The following is a 14,028-nucleotide window of genomic DNA, read 5'->3' on the forward strand; positions in this document are numbered from 1 at the left end:
ATATCTCAAAACATCATTTATGCTCATCACTTTGAAGTTACAGTGGTTATTAGACCTGCCACCAGATCTCATTATTGAATGTTTTAACAAAAACACTTGCATTATTATATCACATTCTAAACACGTAAATGTTCTGCAATGTAACTGCGTTCCTTTTTAGCCCCATGTACTTTATTTTATGCATTTAAAGCCTTATTTGGGGAAGGAGTCCCTAGGCTTCATCAGATTGCTAAAGGGCAGAGGCTGTCCTACGTTATCTAGGTCAAGTTTGTGCTGCAGTGTGTGTGGTTTAGGCCATGATGATTTCCCTTTATGACATGTGTTTCATGCTCAAGCAAATAGTTATGACTCATCATGGCTTCCAAAGGTAAGCAAGTGATAGTTCTGGACCAACCACAAAGAGACAAAGGAAGCATATCACACAGAATATTAAAACGTGCGTCCTGTGGTAGCAGCTAAAGTTGTCTTTAAGGATATAGTAGAAGAAATACAGAGTAAAAATCAACAGGCAGAAAGGATCAGGGAAGTCCTTGGACATTCTCAAAGACCTCATACACATCACTCTAGCCTGGGAGGGTTGCCCAACAGTGTATAAAGAGTGGCTGTAAAAAAAAAAAAAAAAAAAAAGAGTGGCTGTAAAACACACGTGGGATGTATGTCATAAATCCAGGAGACAAGAATTGAAAGAAAGAGTGATGGCCAGTGTATATGCCCCAAAGGCAACACCCTAAGACTATTCCATAAAGATGTGAGACTATGCCCACATTCCTAGGAACCCATCCCAGTTTCAGCGATGTTTATCTAAGAGAGCACTCCTCCAAACAAGGGAGGCAGAGCCCAACATATGCCACAGGATTCCACATTGTCCCTGTTCACTGATAACAGCAAGAAGAAGAACTTACATACATATTCTCTACACCTTCCATGGTGGCTTCATGACAGCACTAAGTAGCAGGCAGAACAGACTTCTTCACCATTTCACTAAGATGGAAAGTAAGGTCAGGGAAGTGAAGTGAGTTGCTCAAAGCTGCATGCTGCATACATACTGCAGGTGAGAATGGAGCCAGGTCTGCTGGTTCCATGTTCCTTGGCGTAGTAACCAGATTTGGTATCTGGAAAGAATCCAGATTCCCTCCTTGAGAAGTCAGACTGGCTATATCTGAAGTCCTTTAAGGTTGTGTGTGGAGCCCTATGTCAAGGACACAGGACAAAAACTCCAGAATTAACCGAGCCCCCATAGCAACTGTTGTCAGGGGCTCTCCTAATCTAAACCGGACAGCCCCCTGACTCCATATTAGGTAAAATAATCACCATGTAGTAACCTTGTAGCATCCTGACCGATCACCTAATGCCATCCTGCCAGCAGGAATTTTCTTTGTCTTGAGGCTATAAAAGTTGGCTACTAGCCCACAAAGAGGGTCGGCTCTCCCTGGTCTATCAGGAAGTTGGTCCGCTGGATTCACAGCGCCCCTCACTAACTCCGCTCTTCGTTCTCAAGAAACTCACTCTTTTCTAAAATACCTTATGTTTGGAAATTCTTCTGCCAAACAGCGCTTGGACCACGACATTGTGGTTCTGAAATTTAAAGTATCCCTTTTCCTCCTGCAGCCAATAAAGCTTTAGGACTCAGTCCTACACAGTGAGCCCGTGTCCTGGATGGACCTGTGTTGACCACTAAGGGCAGAACTCTGAGAATTCACCAGGCAACCTGTCCCTACCTCCCAGAGAGAAGACTGGGGCAGCTGTGGTTGTGCTGAAGGCACCAGGGGGGTTCAGAGTGGGAAGAACACGATTTTTTCCTTCCAGAACAGGGGTTCAAATGTCAGCTCTGCCACCTGGATGAGCTATGGCATCTCAGGAAACTGACTTCGCCTCTCTGAATATTACTCTCTTCATCTGTATGTTAAAGATGGTTGAGAAGGTTACATGTCAAGCTGAGATATTAAAGAAGGCCAGTAAATGTTAGTCTTCCTTACAAGACCCAACATCAACCCTCTAACACATTAACAGGAGTCTTTTAAGGTCACAATTGTTTCCTACAATGAAGCCTAATGAGTTTTCCAGAAGAAATTCACTACTTGCCTTAAAAGAGCTGGGAAGCATTCAAACACCTGCGGTAGCTGCACACACACACACAAATGCTGATATTGGATTTAACTCCCTGTGCAGCTTCACCTTGGAGTAAATTTTCCCTCTGTGCCCTGAAAATTGGGGCATCAATCCCTCTATACCTTTGCAAAAGGTTTCTGTGTTCAAACAAATTCTGAGGCATGAGCCTCAAATACTCCTCACCCTCCACTGCCATATCCCCGTCATCAGCAACATGTGAATGAACCAAATTATCTCCAGGGCTGAGGGCGTGGGCCACATCGCCGGGCTCTGCCGTCAAAGGAGCCCAGCGTCATGATCTCCACCCCCTTAGGAGATGGCTGATGCTGTCATAGGACTGTGAGGGAGGAAGCCAGCCTGGAAATGCCATGTAGGGAAGAAACTGTTCCATTTCAGTGTGAGAATTCTAAAATAGCTGCTAATAAAAAGCCTTCATACTGTGACACTTCAATACAGACACCCACAAGGATACCTTGACAAGCTGTTTGACTCCTCACAAGCCTTTTCTTGCTTTTCCTGCACAGGGCCCGAACCATCGCCCACACGGCTATACAGCGATGCAGTGACGGAGAAGGCCAGCAGGGGTCTGCCTAGTCTGCGGGACCAGCCGGGGAGCCCGGGTTCCTTCTCGGAGGGAGGCATCGCTGATCTGATGTTGGCTTGTCCAGGCACCTGTCACGGCAGTTTGAACCTGCTGCTTATTTCTCTCTCTCTATCCTCCTGCTTATTCTGTCTCTCTCTCTATCCTCCTGTTGTCTTTGACAATACTTACCCAGACAATGAGTCAAGTTTACCTCCTAGGATGAGAGGGGAGAGTATCAAATAATATTTCATTTACCAATTCAGAAATGCCATGGTTCAATGAATCTAGGCTCTGAAGATAAGGAGAGTAGGATACGACTGTATGATAGTGATTAAAATCCAAAGAGTTTTTCCCACTGGAAGTCCTAAAAATCCATTAATTACTATAGCACTATCTCCATCAGGAAAACAATGGGTCAAGTTTGAAAGAATTTTTAACAGCACCTATTCTATTTTTGAAGCTTGATAATTAGATCTTTTATAAAGTTACTATATGAATCTTAGCCTAGATGAGACCATGTTAACTATTTTCTATAAATGCTGCTGAGCAGGACCCATACAATTCTTGTTCCTGGCTGTCCATCAGACTCACCTAAGAAGCTTGTTAAAAATATAAATTCCCAAGTCTCATCTTCAGTGATGCTGGATCAGTATATCTAAGGTGAGGCCTAGTAATCAATATTTTGAAGAAAGCACTTTGAGCTATTCAGATGTATGGTCAAGCTTGGGAGCCTGTATAGTGGGGAGCATGATAGTACCAGGTAAGGTAACCCTGTTATGCTTCCATTAGCATGCAGAGAATTTGAGAAGTTGTCTCACAGTTGGATATCATAAAGCAAATTTATGTTTGAAAATTCTCTTAGTGGAGTCCAATTTGGAATTCGTTTTTATCTGGTCAGTAGAATTTTTCAGGTTTTATACTAAGTTCTCATGACCACAAATGGAATGACCACCAAGAGAAGCTGCTGCAACTCTGCAGAGGGATCAATCCTGAAGTTTTTTTGTTTGTTTGTTTGTTTTAAATTTTATTTATTTTTTTGGCTGCATTGGGTCTTTGTTGCTGCGCACGGGCTTTCTCTAGTTGTGGTGAGCGGGGGCTACTCTTTTTTGTAGTGCGTGGGCTTCTCATTGGGGTGGCTTCTCTTGTTGCAGAGCACAGGCTCTAGGCACGCGGGCTTCAGTAGTTGTGGCACGTGGGCTCAGTAACTGTGGCTTGCGGGCTTAGTTGCTCCATGGCATATGGGATCTTCCTGGGCCAGGGATCTAACCCATGTCCCCTGCATTGGCAGGCAGATTCTTAACCACTGTGCCACCAGGGATGTCCAATCCTGAAGTTTTTAATGTCTTTGTATGTACACAGCATTAAGTGAGGTTGTCGTAACAATCTTTTGTAGTTTTATAATTTTTTTCAAATCTGGACAAATAGACCAAACAGGAATGTGAACTAACTGCTTGAGGAGAGAATTCTAAGAAAGTTTTATGGAGAGTTGAGAGATGGAGTCAAATCATACTTGCACTTGGAGCTATTTCCATCCTGAAGACCCACTATGGTGGATAACATCTTTACTTTCAAAGACTTCCAGGGGGAATGGTATATAATCTTTCTCAGACCTTCCTTTTAGGCAATTATCATTATCACTAAGAACCTAGAAAGTGCTCAGCACTGTGTGAGGCATTGTGGAGGTCAAGGTTAGAAGATGCACATTTTGCCCAAGAAGCACTTGTAATCAGGTCACCTAGTCTTGATTATAACTTCAGTCATCTGCAATAGTCTTTAAGTTCAATAACACCTTCATCTGCTATTCTTCCTTTAAGACCCAGGTCAAATCTTATTTCTTCCAGAGAATTTTCCAGGTTTCATTCCACATGCCAATAAAAATCAATTTATCTCTACTCTTCACAACTTGTATCATACTGCCTAGCATCAGAGTGATTCACTATGTTTCTTCTCCCCAAGAGATTTGTGGTTTTCTTTAGGGAACAGAACATGTCTCATTCAGAATCTACATATTGAAGAAGCATGGCTAAAAATTATATATGCAGTACCATCTTGGACTAATTCAGTCATTTATCCATCCAAGGTGTTCTGTCTCTGACCACAGGACAATGACTGTGGGAAAATGTAAAAAGTGTGGAGCATTATTAATATTCTGCCCACACATCTTTTTCCAAAGCCTTCTTGAACCAGTTCACATTTTGAGCCTGGGGAATCTCTCAGTGGTAACAGGGAAGCTTAGATAATTTCCTTTTGCTCAATACTCACTGAAGATGGAGACAATCTACTCTCTTACTAAAGTAATAATCTTGTGTAGGCAGGAAAACTTTGGTTGTAGAAGAAGTATTATGTAAATGTAAGTTATTTAATTAAAAAGAAAAAGATCCTTCACAGGAAGTAGATGTTCTAAAGATGTGGGAGAACTTGTTTTCTTTACTGCAGTTTGTAAGTGGTTCACTGATAGATTTTTTTAAATGACATATTAATCATGAGAAATGGCGACTGTCTTCTACCTTTAGGCAAGGTGGAGTAACAGGGAAAAAATATACCTTCTTATCTGAAACAACCAGAAACTGGCTTAAATATATGTATATGAAACAACTATTTTCAAGACACTAGTTAACAGGCAATGAGGGATAATGATTCTTGAGAGATGAGAAACAAACATAGTGAGTTCTATGGTTACCAAGCTTAATTCATTGAAAGAGACAGAGGGCTCCAAGTGGAGCCCAGCATGCTCCCTGGATTAAGGAGATGGAGCAGAGAGCCTGGAAAGATCAAGGTGACTAGACTGGAAAAGACAGAATACCAAAGAAGAGAGAGCTGCACACAGAGAAAACTCTGAAGATTTATAGAGTGTGCCCCTCACGTATTCAGCTGAGTATTGATCACTGCACACATGTGAGGACACAATCAATGGCTGGGGAAGACTGTCCAAAAGGATCAATGTCCAGTGCTCACACAGGACCAGGAATACTGCCAGTTTCCGATGAAGCAGAGTGAAAACCTCATGATTCATGGGGAATTAGGTAGAGTGTCTAGTAGATCTTGCCTCAGTAGTTGCGAATTATTAGCTCTAAAGTAGGCACTGGTCTGATACTGCCTAATAAATCTTAACAGCAACACACAAAGGGATCAAACAGCTTCAAGGCAATATAACCACATTCCAGAACAAAGCTCAAAAATATATTTAGGAAGGCAAAATATCTAGCAACCAACAAGGTAAAATTCACAATGTCAGGCATCCAACCTAAAGTTACCAGGCATACAAAGCAGCAGGAAAATATGATCCATGATGAGGAGAAAAATCAATCAATGGAAATTGATCCAGGACTGACACACATGATGGAACTATAGACAAATATACTGAAAACATTTATTATAAATGCATTCCACATGTTTAAAAAGTTAACTAGAAGACTGGAAAGTATAAGAAAAGGCCCATATTGAACTTTTAGGAATGAAAACTTGAATATGTGAAATGAAAAATATATTGGATGGGAATAATGGAAAATTAGACACTGCAGAAGAAAAAAAGTTATGGAAGTTGAAGACAGAGTAATAGAAACTATCCAAAATGAAACACAAAGAAAAGAGAATCCAAAAATATGAAAAGAGCTCAGTGGGCAATGAGACAATTTTAAGTAGTTTAATAAAAGTGAAATTGGAGTCCCTAGCAGTTAAGTAGGGAGAAGAGAAGAAATATATGAACAAATAATGGTCAGAAAATTTCAAATTGATGAAAACTATAAGCCCACAAATCCAAGAATGCCAATGAACCCAAGAGAAAATCTTAAAAGCAGCTTGAGGAAAAAGAAGCATTACATACAGAGGAGTAAAAATCTCCTACTGAAAAATGCCAGCACTTTTGTTTTTTTTAGCACTGATTATGTGCCACTTCAGTTTATTGTCCTCAACAAGCTTTAAAGGCAGGAGCTCATTGAGAATAAAGAAACAGAGACCATGATGGCACATCAGGTGAGTATGGCATGGTTTTCTTTGCTCTTCCCAAACCCATTCACCCATTCACTTTCAGTTCCTTTTTACCTATAATAGAACCATAGTCTGTCTAGGTCTTCAGAAAGCCACTGATCTCTGCAAGTGTATTCAGTCCTTAGTCTTGGCCCATGTGTGGCCAGTGAGGTATAAGAAGGAGTCTTTGCAGAGGAGATGTTCTGGGAAAGATTTACTTCCTGATGAAAGGAAGGCATGCAGGTAGAAACAATCTTTTCTCTGCAGCCATCTTGCCCCCTTCCTCCTCCAATTGCATTTTTGACATGTTTGGAGTTGCTGCACCCATCTATCAGCCATGAGGAAAAGACCAAGAAAATGTCAAGTGCCAAAAAATTGCTCTGACATTGAAAAGCTTCTGAACCAATCAGAAACTGCCCACCTGTGAACTTCTTGTCATGCAAATCAAAGCAACTCCCTATCTGCTTAGGCCATTGCTAGTAGCTAAATGCTAAATTCATTCCTAACGGATAGAATCATAAAGTTAGAAGAGAGAAATTGGAGATTCAAACCTTTGCCCTTAGGACCCCAGTCTGATGCTCTTTCCTCTATACTCCAGCTAACTCTTTGTTGCCAGCTTCCTTTTTTAAGGAGCTCCGGTCTCAGTGATGCAAAGATATGGAATGTCACAGACATGAGACAGCTGAGGCCTGACTGCTTCAAAAATGGGTAAAAATGGGAGAAAGTACCTGCTGAGGATACCTCTCAGTACTCTGAAGAATCAGAATCCTTCTGGCCCATCCAAGTCAATGTCAATCCTTCCCAGCATACCTGAAAGCACACTTAATTTCCGTATGTAGTACTTCCATGTACAAAGTGGATGGGCTTTTGATTTCAAGAAGAAGAGACTCAGAAGACTGAAAAAACAAGAGGATTTATGCCATCTCTCGCTAACAGACTTTACTAGTTAGGAAATGGATGGAACCAGGCCCCTGGACAAAGGATCTCCAGGCCAGCTCTTTTGTGCAGGCTTTGGCCGCTTTCCGTAGCCCTTCTTAAAAGGCCACAAGTCCCAGTAATAGATTAAAGGCTCTGAGGCATTCTGTAGAAAGGAAATTATTCTTACCTTAGTGACCATGGATCTCTTTTACTGGTGAACAGCCTCTGACAGCTCATGGTTCCAGTTGGAGAGATGCTGCTCTAGGCCAATCAAATATGTACAGCAGTGGAGATGTGGGGATCTGTTGGGTGGATCTATTTTCATAAGCTGCCAGAATGCAATCTGACATGTCACTTTCTGGCATAAAAACTCTCAGTGGCTTCCCACTGACGAAAGGACCAAGTCCAAAATCTTTGGCATGGCAAACAGGTCCCCATGAAATCTGATAGTAGCCTAAATAGCCTACTTTTTTAGCCTCAGAGGCATGCAAAGGAGTCCCATTCCCTGGCCACACATCGCAATGTTTACATTGCCATCTCTTGTCCTATGCTACCTCCTATGCCAAGAATTCCACCCCTCCCCTCCTGGCCCATAGCCTTCTTGCCTCTAGAACAATTTTGGGTTCATGTCTTAAATACCAGCTCAAATGTCATGTCTCTGTGAACCCTACTCTGGTTTCCCAGCGTAGGCTGGTGGCTTTCTCTTTAGGGTTCCTGGTACATATTTCTATTACAGCATTCATCACATTATCCCATGTCTAAAAACTCCTCCTTTATTATTTAGTACAGTATCTAACACATAGCAGCTGCTTCATTAATGTGTATTGAATGAATGAATGAATGAATGAATACTCACCCACCCTGTTGCAACTCCAAAGCATATGTGAAAGTTTCATAGGGAGGCTTGAATACAAATTAAGCCAATTTAGAATCTTGAAACAATTTATGCCAATCAACTTTTATATAGAATTAGTCTGAACTCAGTGTTCTGATTTCTCTCCAACAGACAGGTTCCTCTGAACTGTGCTCTCTCTAACTGTTGTACAAGGCATAAATTGAAGATGATTTCCAAGAATAAACAAACTCTTACATTTCTGGGGCCACTTTAATCAAAAGAACCCAAGCAGAAAGTTCTATAGTCGTTCATGTGAAAGTTAAAAGTCATTGTGTGAGTATCTATTAAGGAGGAAAATAAGGAAATGGTATCTGCAAAAGAGAGTTAATGACATAGAGGCATTCTTCTTTCAGGAAGGGATTGTGTTGCCTCTTAAAATGAATGCCATGCCTGGCTTTATGGGTTCTAGGCAAAGTATATCAGAGGAAGTTTTTCTACTATAGTATTAATGTAAATAAGTTTAAGCTCTGAGCTTTCTACTGAAAATAAATTGTCTGAGATAAGGATGTCCCTATATCTCTGGCTTTACTTCCTGAAGACAGCACTCCTAGACTCAGAGACAGGCTATCTGCAAATCTGAGTATCTTCTGTATTCATCAACAGGGCTAAAAAGATATGCTTATCAAGGCTTTTCCTTATGTGTGTCCTGTTCAGCACGCATAGTATGTGCCCTGCACTCTTACAGTTTGCACAGATACAAAGATATATTAGACTTATCCTCTCCCTGCTCTCATATCAGTGAGAAGACATGCACATGAACAGGTTTCCATGATGCAACGTGCTCTATGCTGTAATGCTTATTTATATGAAGTATTGAGGGATCACAGATTTGTGAGCCATTACTCTGCGTGGAGAAAGTCAGGGAGGAGGTGGAACTGGAATTGGTAGATGCCATGCTGCTCCTCATAGCGGGAATGACCTGGGCATTTTATACAACACATTAAAAACATCTGTGGAATGAGCTGAGATCTATCTATCTATCTATCTATCTATCTATCTATCTATCTATCTATCTATCTACCTATCTATCTATCCATCCATCCATCCGTCTGTCTACCTACCTATCTAGAAATGTTCACATTACATACAAATATTTCTTTTAAAATAAACACATTTTTTCAAAGACCAAGGTATGAAAGTTAATCCTTGATTATTTCCTATGTGCTTGTCCAGTTCTTAAATTACCTAAGCCTTCTTCTCTCCTCTATGGTTCAGGACTTTATTTTCCAGTTTATTATCCCTCTTTCTCCAGGGTGGGCATATTAAGGGACAACGTACTGAAGTTCAAAACAGTTCTTTTCCTACTCGTTATATCAGCTTATTTTAAGAAAAATCATCGTCTTTTCTCTCTGCTGTTCATAAACTGTATTGAGCACTTGAAGATGATTTCTAGACTTGTTCTTTATATCATTTTAACACTTTAGGATTCTGACCATGGCCTTGCTTAGCCAAGCTATATTCATTTGCTTCTTTTAATCTCCACCATTAATCAATTTGCTGATTCTGCGTCCTTCTCTTTTCTTCTTAAGTGAACGATGGATTAAAGGATAGGATTTCTTACCCCCTGCCACCATAAAACTAAAGCCCAAAGGGGTATAAGACTTAAAAGTGAGGATTTCAGATGTCTGGGGCTCTCTATTCACCAACGGTCACATTCATTTTAAATGCATGTTGAAGCCAAATTGTGGAAAATACCAAAGTGCACATTAAAAAAAAATTCAGTGGATACACTGTGGCATAGTAATGACCAAGTAGAGTGAGATCCTAGGTCTCTGACAGAAATCTGTTTCAGATGCTTCCTAAATGCCAGGCTTTGCCAGTGGAGGGAAGGAATAAAAATGAAATGAAAGACTGGTACTGCAGAGCTGCTAATTAAAATAATTCAGAGAACATAAATGCTAGAGTAATTTTGGACCTGCCATATCAGGCTGGTTTCAATGCAAATGTAGCGTTCCGATTTCTTCCTTCTTTGGGAAGATATAATTAGCTCAGCTGCAACAGGGTGGAAGCCTTGAGGCAGCCGTTTCCTGGTGCTGCCAGCTCCCTCATGATGGAGAAACAGCTGCCGCCCGCCCCTCCTGCCATGGGTCGCACAGAGCTGGGGCCACTCTGCAAGGCTGCTCACAAGCCACCACGAGCTGAAGGCTCAGGCTGCCAGTGGGACTGGTTCTTGCTTAAAGATAAGGGACATGTTACTCCTTAATTATCCAGTTGACTCTAGGCCCAGTCGCCATCCTTCCATATAAGATAGCCTTGGTGAACTCAAAAATCCTCCTCCGTTACTGTGGCAGGAAAGATACTTAACACTGGTGATGACAGCCCACATTGGCCACAGCAGCTCCCCACCTCGGAGTGTGCAGGCTTTTGGAGAAGCTAGGAACAAAACAATGAAGAAAATGTGCCCACAAATGAGAAACCGGAGCTGTAAGGAGAACACATTCCCCAGCTGCCGTGGCAGAGAAGATGAAGAGACACTGTGATGGGGACAGGCTCAATGCTAAGCTTATGGATGATCCAACAGGTGGGTAACTCATGTGAAAGCAAGAGTGTCCTGGGAAATAGCCACTGCACGATGTATTCAACTCACCTGCAGAAACAGAGCACCAGCTTCTACTTGTCGATTTCACAAACTCAAGAGAATGGACTCTACTGACAGACTTTTGATATTTAAATAAGCAATAATATTCTACAAATGAGTTCTATGACAATAAATGCTTTCATGGAACCAAAAATTGTACCACCATTTTGAAATTTTAGAGAAGGCAAAATAGAATGCATAATTTCTTAGTTTTCCTAAGCTACCATCAAAGTGTCAGGTTCTTACACCCATCATCCACTTTCCTACCGGCTCCCACCTAGGCCCACCTATCATAGAGGCCAACGAAAGGCCGGTTTTTTCTCCTCCTCCTCAATGGGAACAACAAACAACCAGGCAAACATACAAACCCTGCAGCTGCCACTGAGTAATGACCATGGTGGGGGGATTAAATCAATGTGGCATCTGAAGAACATTTCTTAATGACTGGGGTAGTTCCATGCAGAACATTTAATAAATAAAGGAACTGGGAATCATTATTTCCTCGAATCAATTCAGAAGGAAATACTTCAGGAAAATGTCACTTAAGTGGAGGATTATCTTTTCACCAAATCAGAATATATGGTAGATGACAAATGACAGTGTTTCTATAATGCATAAATGACCAAGGCTAACTTCTCGTGTCTATAATGATGGTTACTGTTTTGTTAGTATTTTTGGGGCTTTTTTATCGAGATACAATTCATATACCACAATATTTACCCTTTTAAAGTATACATTCAATGGTTTTAAGTATATTTACACATATACTAAACAATCATCCCACTATACAATTTAAGAACATTTTCATCACCCCAAAAAGAAACTCCATATCCAGGACCAGTCACTCCTCTTTCCCCATTGCCCCTCAGCTCCTGGCAACCACTAATCTATTTTCTGTCTGTATGGATTTGCCTATTCTGGACATTCCATATAAATGGAAGCATGTAGTATATGACCTTTTGTGCTTGGCTTTCTGCACTCACCATAGTGTTTTCAAGGTTCATCCATGTTGTAGCATGAATAAGTACTTCATTCCTTTTAATTAATGAATAATAGCCCATCATATGGATGACCACATTTTATCTGTTCACCAGTTGATGGACACCGAAATTGTTTCCACTTTTGAGCTATAATGAATAATGCTGCTATTTCGTTTGTGTGCATGTGTGTATATGTGTGTGTGTGTCTGTCTGTGTGTGTGTGAACATATGATTTCAATTCTCTTGGGCATATACCTAGGGGTAGAATTGCTGGGTTATATGGTGACTCTATGTTGAACATTTTGAAGAACTGCCAAACTATTTCCAAAACAGTTGCACCATTTTACATTCCCACCAGCACTTTATGAGGGTTCCAATTTCTCCACATCCCTGTTAACACTTCTTATTGTCTGTTTTGCCAAGTGGATGTGAAGTGGTGCCTCACTGTGGTTTTGATTTACATTTTCCTAATGACTAATGATGTTGAGCATCATTTTATGTACTTATTGGCCATTTGTACATTTTCTTTGGGGACACCAAAAGAATCTTAAATCCTTTGCCTATTTTCTAATTGGGTAATTTATCTTCATATCATTGAGCTTTTCAGTCTTTTTCCTCTGAATTATTTTTCTAGAGATTATAGAAAAGGACACTGAGTTCTACTTAGTTCAGTCCCGGTTTTGAGAATGAAGCATAATTTTTTCGATTTGGATAATGATAAGGTTGAAAATACTTATCGAGCACTTATTTTGTGCCAGGCATTCTGAAACCTTTATTAACTTACTGCGAAAGGGAGAGCTATTGCTTGGGCCACATATTTCTTCCTTGGATGCTCATCAAGATCAGCAAAGATTTCTTAAGGAAGAACTCATGTGTTCCTTTGTCTCCTGAGACTGGGAAATGCCCCATTCCCTGCTTCCTGCCATGGGAGCAGAGCTAACAGAGAAGATGCATCCATTGGCAGGTAACCTCCCACCATGTTTTAGCTGTCTGTAATAAACTAGTCAGTCACTGCTAGACTCAGGACGGGTGCTTTGTAGCTCTGTTTTGAACACCTGAAGTTAAGACTGCCCATGTTTCCTGCAAATACACACAAGAAAATCCTTTACAATTGGGTCTCCATCCTTTCTTGGTATATAAAACATGGACAATGCTCATCAAGGTGACAAAGGAAGAAACCCCACAAATCAATCTATAGAAGAATACGCAGCAAGGCAATGGATTCATTGTCTTAGACTAATTGTAGGAAAGTCAGCTCGGTTAAAGGGCAGAGGCACTGGAGGTGAGGGAGGCTGCAGGGAGGAGTACAGGAGACAAACTGAGAAGGCTCCTCCTCAAACATAAATCATAAAGGGCAGAGCAAAGGCGAGAACAGGCATTTTCTTCACCAGCCCTAACCTAGTATGAAAATTAGTCGAGTTCTAAGTTTTATCCTCTTCGGTAATATATTTCTAGAACATTTATTTCTTTTTCTTCCTACATCCCTCTCCCCTTAAAAATCAAGCAAAACAACAAGAAAACAAAATTGGGGGTTTGAGGTAGTAGAACACAACCCAAATCTTCACTTTCAATATCATGACTTCCCGGTTTCCAGAAATAACCCTTTTCTTTCATACCCAAGTTCTGAGATGTCAGTTAACAAATCTAACATGCCAAGGACGCCAACTCCAGGTAATCAGTGGATTTGAATGATTGTCTATAACTCTAGCTGTTAGTGTTTCAAATGGTGGAACCCCAGGCAGACTCGGTAGGACAGAACCTCTTACCAAGATGGCCACTAGCCAATCCACTTTCAGCCAAGATGGTTCTGAGTGGGAACTTCCAGGGTCTTAGCGTACTTTCATTTATGTGAACCAGTTCACCTTAGATCAAGCCTAAACAAAGGCTCCTGGCATAGTTTCACAGAATCAAATCCAAACCTCAAAATCCTTTAACCTCATGGCCTCCTGGAATTTTTCCAAGGGTTCCCCTGGAAGAACTCTCACGTTGAGAACTTTCC

The 14,028-nt window shown here is 41.0% G+C and overlaps 1 protein-coding gene across 2 annotated transcripts in view; it reads right to left on the reverse strand.

Annotated features, from left to right (window-relative positions):
• Positions 1–14,028, reverse strand: part of NTRK2 (neurotrophic receptor tyrosine kinase 2) — a 369,930-nt gene that overhangs the window by 53,976 nt on the left and 301,926 nt on the right. The gene's annotated exons all lie outside the window — the stretch shown is intronic.

Source organism: Balaenoptera ricei, chromosome 6, assembly GCF_028023285.1.
Source record: "Balaenoptera ricei isolate mBalRic1 chromosome 6, mBalRic1.hap2, whole genome shotgun sequence".
In the NCBI taxonomy this organism is placed as follows: Eukaryota; Metazoa; Chordata; class Mammalia; order Artiodactyla; family Balaenopteridae; genus Balaenoptera; species Balaenoptera ricei.